At 48.1% G+C, this 7,718-nt stretch overlaps 1 protein-coding gene across 1 annotated transcript in view; it reads right to left on the bottom strand.

The window, feature by feature from the left end:
- The window catches only part of PARP4 (poly(ADP-ribose) polymerase family member 4), a 94,829-nt gene extending 87,588 nt beyond the window's left edge, over positions 1–7,241 (bottom strand). Inside the window, exon 1 of the mRNA XM_032271184.1 lies at positions 7,088–7,241. The gene's annotated coding sequence lies outside the window, so the exon portion shown is untranslated. The remainder of the gene's footprint in view (positions 1–7,087) is intronic.
- Between the last annotated feature and the right edge of the window lie 477 nt (positions 7,242–7,718).

Genomic DNA, 7,718 nt, shown 5'->3' with positions numbered 1-7,718 from the left:
GCTGTGGGCCGAGATCCGCCACAGCCCCCCCGCCTGGGAGACAAAGGGAGACCCTGTCTCAGAAAGGCTGGGTGCAGTGGCTCATGCTTGTAATCCCAGCACTTTGGAAGGCTGAGGTGGGTGGATCCACGAGGCCAGGAGATGGAGACCATTCTGGCCAATATGGTGAAACCCCATCTCTACTAAAAATACAAAAGTGATCTGAGTGCAGTGGCAGGAGCCTATAATCCCAGCTACTTGGGGGGCTGAGGCAGGAGAAACACTTGAACCCAGGAGGCAGAGTTTTCAGTGAGCTGAGATCTCCCCAATGCACTCCAGCCTGGCAACAGAGCAAGGCTCTGTCTCAGAAAACAAAACAGGCCAGGCGCGGTGGCTCATGTCTGTAATCCCAGCAATTTCAGAGGCCAAGGTGGGTGGATCACGAGGTCAAGACATCGAGACCATCCTGGCCAAGATGGTGAAACCCCGTCTCTACTAAAAATACAAAAATTAGTGGGGCAAGGTGGCGCGCACCTGTAGTCCCAGCTACTCGGGAAGCTGAGGCAGGAGAATCAGTTGAACCTGGCAGGCGGAGGTTGCAGTGACCCGAGATCGAGCCACGGCACTCCAGCCTGGTGACAGAGTAAGACTCTGTTGCAAAAAAACAAAACAAAACAATAACAACAAAACCAAAACGTACAGGGGACCAACCTAATGCCACAGCCACCCCTGCTTACAGGCTGGTGGGTACTTACAGGTATGAGCGAGAGGGGTCTGGGCAGCATGGCTCGTTGCCTGGCAGGATATTGATAAGATGTTCCCATGATTTGTACTGATTTGTAACCCTGAATAGGGGTTCTGGCCCTTTTATAGGCGGGATGTCGTCATGATGTTCCTGGACCTTTGCCCAGTGAGATATGATAGGGATGTTTCTTTAGATGAGGCTCTGTTGGAATTGTGGTCAGGTGGTTAGGAAGGATGCTTCTCAGCCCTCGAACCACCAAGAAACGCTTCACTTTGACCAAGGTCTGCAAAACAGCGGGAGCTTACAAAATGGTGAGGTTTGGACTAACACAGGGTTCAAGCGATTCTCCTGCCTCAGCCTCCCTCTCGAGTAGCTGGGATTACAGGCGGGCGCCACCACGCCCCATTAATTTTTTATATTTTTAATAGAGACAGGGTTTCGCCATGTTGCCCAGATTGGTATTTGTCAATTTTTAAAAGCAAGGAGGCCGGGGCGGTGACTCACGCCTGTAATCCCAGCACTTTCGGAGGCCGAGGCAGACAGATCACAAGGTCAGGAGATCAAGACACCCTGGCCAACATGGTGAAACCCTGCCTCTACTAAAAATACAAAATTAGCCGGGTGTAATGGTAGGCACCTGTAGTCCCAGCTACTCAGGAGGCTGAAGAAGGACAATTGCTTGAACGCGGGGGGGCAGAGGTTGCAGTGAGCCGAGATCACTCAATTGCACTCCAGGCTGGGCGACCAAGCTAGACCCTGTCTCAAAAAAAGCTAGACCCTGTGTCAAAAAAAAAAAAAAAAAAAAAAAAGCATGGAGTCACGTCTAATAGGCTCCCTGCAAAGTAAGCTGCCGTTTGGCGACACCAGTTCCAAGTCCTGTGTTAGGCTGGGGATCACGGTTTCACGTGCTGAATGAGTTTGGCGATAGCGGTTCCGGGTCCGTGTCAGTCTGGGACCGCAGTTCTGGGTCCTGTGCAAGTTTGGGGATCGCATTCCGAGTCCAGTGTTAGTTTGGAGATAGCGCAGTTCTGGGTTCTGTGTTAGTTTGCGGATCACGGTTCCAGGTCCTGTGTAAGTTTTGGGATCGCAGTTCCAGGTCCTGTGTAAGTTTTGGGATCACAGTTCCAGGTCCTGTGTTAGTTTGGGATCGCGTTCCGGGTCCTGTGTTAGTTTCGGGATCGCGTTCCGGGTCCTGTGTTAGTTTGGGCAGGCTGGTCAGGCTCTCTGCGGTGGGCCCCGCGTGTCCGGGGACTAACCGGAGTCGCCCAAAGCCCACCGCTCTGAGCGCGATTGGGCTCCGCGTTTCTCCTTTGCTCCGCCTGCCCTTGGACTTCCCACTCCTACAGGCCGGAGGCCCTGCCCCACCTAGTACCTTTGCTCCGTGTGTGTTGGATGGCGGTACCCATTCCCTGGGCTTCCAATGGAGGACACAATGCCACTGCCTCCCTGACACCTCACCTCTGGGTCTCCTTGGCACCACAGAGGCGCCAGGTCCTCAGCCTAGACCTCTTCATCCCTCTCAGCTGGAGACAACCACTGGGTGCTACTCTTGACTTGCCGCACCCCCACCCCCTTCTGCCGGCTGTATCTCTTCCATCACAGCTGGTGATACAGCCCCCATCCATAGCACTGTCCCTCCTGCTGCCACCCTGGCTCATGCCCTCTTATCTTGCCTGGCTACCACTCCTGTTGCACATGCATTCAATCTCTTCTCCACACTGTACCTGGAGGAATCTTCATTTTTAAAAAATTACATTTCAAATAAAACACAAATTGCTTATCATGGTTCAAGGCCAGTGGCTGTCCCATTCCCTCCTGGCCACGCTGGCCTTTTCTTCAGGAGGAAGAAACTCACAGCTTGGTCCTCCAAGTCTTGACACATGCTGTTATATGTTATAGTCCCTCTCCCTGGGACCTCAGCCCTTCCTCACCCCATGCTGTATCCCCCATCCAGGACACAATGAATGAACACTTGAGGGATTCATATTTTTTAGTCTTTCGTTTGAGGTTGGGTTAAACTGAAGTCTCTTGATGCAATTCTGCCTTTCCACAACATTAGCATGTACAAGTTTCATTTGTTCACTGCCTCTTACATTCACTAATTAGCATCTGCACCTAGACAGGAGGGTGAAATGAGGGGTACTGTAAAAGAGATTTCACCACACTATTTAGGTTAATCTATGCTAGTTGTAATCTGTGACAATTAAAAACAAGACAAAACACTTTTCAGGACAGTCTCTGTGTGATACTGCACCCCCACCTATGCAGGCCAAGGCTGGCTGACATGGAGTGGCTGCTCAAGTCCACTTCTTTCAGATGGTCCTGGATGTGGTCAGTCCTCTAACCTGTTTAAAAAGAGTTTCTTGGAAAAGTGATTTATGGTCACTATTGAAAAATTTGAAAAATACAGAACCGTATAGCAGCAAAAAAAATAATAATAATAATCTCAAAACCTAGGGCTATGTTAGCATCTTGTTTTATGTTCTTCTTCCGGGCTTTTTTCTAGGTCTATGTATTATAACAGACTATATATATGTGTGTGTATAGATATAATATGTATATATATTTTGTTTGTTTTTGAGACAGAGTTTCACTCTTGTCACCCAGGCTGGAGTGCAGTGGCACGATCTTGGCTCACTGCAACCTCCGCCTCCTGGGTTCAAGTGATTCTCTTGCTTCAGCCTCCCAAGTAGCTGGGATTACAGGTGCCCACCACCATGCCTGACTAATTTTTATATTGTTGCTAGAGATGGGGTTTCACCATGTTGGCCAGGCTGGTCTCAAACTCCCAACCTCAAGTGATCTGCATGCCTTGGCCTCCCAAAGTTCTGGGATTACAGGTATGAGCCACCATGCTCAGCCACAGACTATATATATTTTTTAATCAAAATTGAAATCACACTACACACATAATACCTATCCTGCTATTATCAGTCAGCATCTTTTGTCATTAAATATTATTGGAAAACATTTTTAATAGAGGCTATCAGATAGGGACCGTAAATGATTTATTGTTGGAAAATTAAATCATTTCGAATTTTTGGTATCATAAAAGCTATGATAAACATCCTTACATTGCAAGGCCTTGTTTGCATCTTCTACAACCAACTTAGAAAATAATACTTAAGTAGAACTACCAAATCAAAGTTTGAACAATTTTTTTCATGTTAAAAGTTAATCACTATGAAGAAAAAATAAAAAGCATCTAAAATGATGGAAACGTTCAAAACTAGACTGCAATAACGGTGCACAATTTGGTAAATTATTAAAAATTTTGAACTGGGCCAGACAATGTGGTTCATGCCTGTAACCCTAGCTCTTTGGGAGACCAAGCAGAGTGGGTCAGTTGAACCCAGGAGTTTGAGGCTAGCCTGGCCAACATGGCGAAACCCTATCTCTACAAAAAATAAAAAAATTAGTTGGGTGTGGTGGCACACACCTGTGGTCCCTGCTACTCAGCAGACGTGGGAGGATCACTTGAGTCTGGGAGGTCCAGGCTACAGTGAGCTGTGATCATGCCACTGTAAACTTAGCCTGGGCAATAGAGACCCTATCTCAAAAAAAAAAATTATTGAATTGTACAATTAAAATCAGGGAATTTAATGGTATGTAAATTGTACCCCAATACATTTTTTAAATAGCATTTTTTTGATACATAATAGTTGTACATATTATGGTCAATAAAGTTGTTTTTAAAAAACACCTTACTGTTGATTTTTGTTTGTTTTTTGAGCCAGTCTTGCTCTGTCACCCAGGCTGGAGTGCAGTGGCATGATCTTAGCTCATCTTCTGCCTCCCAGGTTCAAGTAATCTCATGCCTCAGCCTCTGAGTAGCTGGGACTACAGGCACACACCACCACGTCCAGTTAAGTTTTGTACTTTTAGTAGAGACGGGGTTTCACCATGTTGGCCAGGATGGTCTCCAACTTCTGAGCTCAAGTTATCCACCCACCTTTGCCTCCCAAAGTGCTGGGATTACAGGCGTGAGCTGCTGCACCCAGCCCCCCCACTGTTGATATTTTAATAATTTTTTCTGGTATTCTTCTTTCTTGTATCATTCTATTTTCTAAATTATTAATATTCTGTATTTAATGCTATAGACAGTTGCTCTTATTTAACTTTTTTTAAAATAGAACTTTCATTTTCACAGCTTATTTAGCTTTTAATGATATGCTTCCCATGCCACTAAATATGCTTTGAAGGTATTTTTAGTGGTTACATAAGCTTTGCATTGATTTCATCCTTCCCCAAGTCATCAGATATTTCATTATTTAAAAGTGTTCACTATTAGAAATACACTTGGAATAGAATGCTTGCACATATATTTTTTGGCCAAATCTCTGTCATTGTTTTCTTAAAGTAGATGGCCAGAAGTGGAATTAGTGAATCAAGGAGTATAAACATTTTTTTAGCCTTTAAAAAATTGTGGTAAAATGTGCAGAAGGTAAAATTTACCATCTTAACCATTTTAGTTGTGAAATCAAAGCATACACATTTTATTTTATTTGAGACTTGGTCTGGCTCTGTCTCCCAGGCTGGAGTACAGTGGTGCAGTCACTGTCACAGCTCACAGCAACCTCAACCTCTCTCCCAAGGATCCTCTCACCTCAGCCTCCTTAGTAGCTGGGACCACAGGCCTGCACCACCACGCCCAGCTAATTTTTGTACAGATAGAGTCTACTATGTTGTCCAGGCTGGTCACCAAGTCCTGGGCCAAAGCAATCCTCCTGCCTCAGCCTCCCGGAGTGCTGGGGTTACAGGTGTGAGCTGTGGTGCCTGGGCCAGAGTACAAACACTTTAAACATAAATCTCTGGGCTGTTCTTAGCACCTGCGGCTCCGTGGGAGGTATGGAAAGACACACTTTGGGTTTTGTGAAATCTCAAGTCACGCCTTGACTTCTCTCTTTCCACAGATTCGTCTCTATGCTCTCTAAAATGTCAGGCTCCGTCTGGGTTAACAGCTTCCTAACCGACATGTGCCACCAGTTCTTCCTTGTTTCAAAGTGTTCTCTAAACACAGAGTTAGTTCACATTTTCATCAGCGCCAATTACCTACACATGAGCCGTGGCAGACACCGGGCTAGGGGCTGGTTGTCCTCTAAGGCAAATCTGCACGGTCACTCCAGCTTGTCCCCCTTCCCAGCTTCTTCCCAAAACAACACTCACGGAGTGTCTTCCATCCAAAGATAGCAGGGCCCAGCCCCAGTTCCCAAGACGCCCTCAGCAGGCCTCCTTACAAACTCCTGGCTGCTCTATCTATAAACCATTGGCTAGGTGGAATCAGGTGGCTTCCTGCTTCACAGGTCTTTGCCCCACTAGCATTTCCTCCTCTTGGAAAACCCCGAGGAGTCCTTTTCTGGGCAGTCCTGATTCTAGAGCCTCCACCTTCCGAAATGAGTCACCGAAGACTAAGATCACTTTTGATATACAGGGGGCATTCAATAAAAGCTTGCTTAATAAAAACTATTTCATGCATCAATCAAAGCCCAGGATTACAGAAAGCCTTCTGACACTATGTGCGTTTTGGACTCAAATGGCATCAGTAATGCACCTTCCTGATAGGATTATTAAACCCCTAAACAGCAAAGGTACTAGTTTGATTCCACTCCTACGTGGCATTAAGCAGCTCTACGCACACAGACAGGACCTAATAAATGTTTAATAAATGATCAAGTCAAATGACGCATATACTGAGAGGGAGTTTCCACTTTATCATAACACTATGCCTGGATATTGTCATATAATTATTGTCATTCAGCAGTCCAGAATCTAAAGTGCTTGGGCTTGAATATTTGGCAGCGCCTTGGTTTTCTGGAAGCCGAGATCTACCAACTCGATCCCTGGGTGAATCATTCGGCCCTCCCCGCAGGAATTATTTAAGTGAGTTAGAGGTTTTCAACTTTGTTTCTATCACTGTGTTCCCCGTGACTCACAAGGTCAGATAATCCCGATTATTCACCAAACCACCTTCTTTCTTTAGGAAAGAAAGCCGTTTGGCATTCTGGAAACAAGGAACACCGATTTCTACTGCTAATAGCTCATTTTCTTGAGCACGGCAAGGGGTCCGGAGACGCAGGCGTGAGTGCCGGCTCCGGTGGGCGCCCCTCACCCCACCCAGTTTCTCGTCACCTGGGTGCACCGCGGGGCAGAGCAGAACCACCGCGACATCCGTCCCCGAGGGCGCGGGCTGCACCACCGCGCCCACCCCGCGCCCCGCAGCCGGGTCAGGCCTACAGCGCCGATGCCGCGCGGGCAGAGGGCGCAGCCGCGGGCGGGGAAGGCGCAGCGCGGGGCGCGCGGGCCACTTCCTGGCCAGAACTACGGGGACCCCTGGCGGCCCCCCACCCCGCGGGGCCCACGCACCTGCCAGAGGACCCGGCCGCCTCCCGGCGCTCCCCGATTCGGCGCTGCTAGCTCTCGGCACTTCCGGATTCTAGGCGCTCCCTGACCGGGGGCTGGGCGGGTGCCACTGCGGCCGGAACCCCGCCCCGCACCCGGCGAGCGCGGCGTCCCTAGCGGGGACGGTCGCCAGGACGCGCCTGAAATCCGGTCCGCCAGGTGGGGAGGAGCACCCGGCCTCCGGCGGGCATTTGTCTCCCAAGATCAGCCGGAGGGTTCAGGAGTTGGTTTCGCTTTCATATTTCAGGAGGGATTTGGGCAGCGAGGATAAATCCAAAAGCTCGGCTTTGGGAGAGGTGGGTGGATGGTCCTGTCCTTTTACTGAGAAATGGAAGGGATTCCGAAGGACAGGAAAGAAGAAAATTTCGGGAAAATTCGGGGAGACAGGAGAGTAAGATAAATTTACTTTAAACCTGCCTGAGTTTGAAATTCGTGATAGTGTTTGTAAGTAGTTGGAAATATACTCCTCTGCCATTCAAGAGAGGCGGGGGCTGGAGATACGGATCTGAGATTCACGGAAATGGGAGTAAAGCGATGGGGAAGATTCACATATTTAGGATACTGAATAAAATGAGACTAGAAAGGACAGAGTAGA

The sequence above is a fragment of the Sapajus apella genome, unplaced genomic scaffold (assembly GCF_009761245.1).
Source record: "Sapajus apella isolate SASKATOON/1434 unplaced genomic scaffold, GSC_monkey_1.0 scaffold225, whole genome shotgun sequence".
NCBI classification, from domain to species: domain Eukaryota; kingdom Metazoa; phylum Chordata; class Mammalia; order Primates; family Cebidae; genus Sapajus; species Sapajus apella.
Note: the sequence above shows the minus strand (reverse complement) of the source record. Positions and strands in the feature narration are given on the sequence as shown.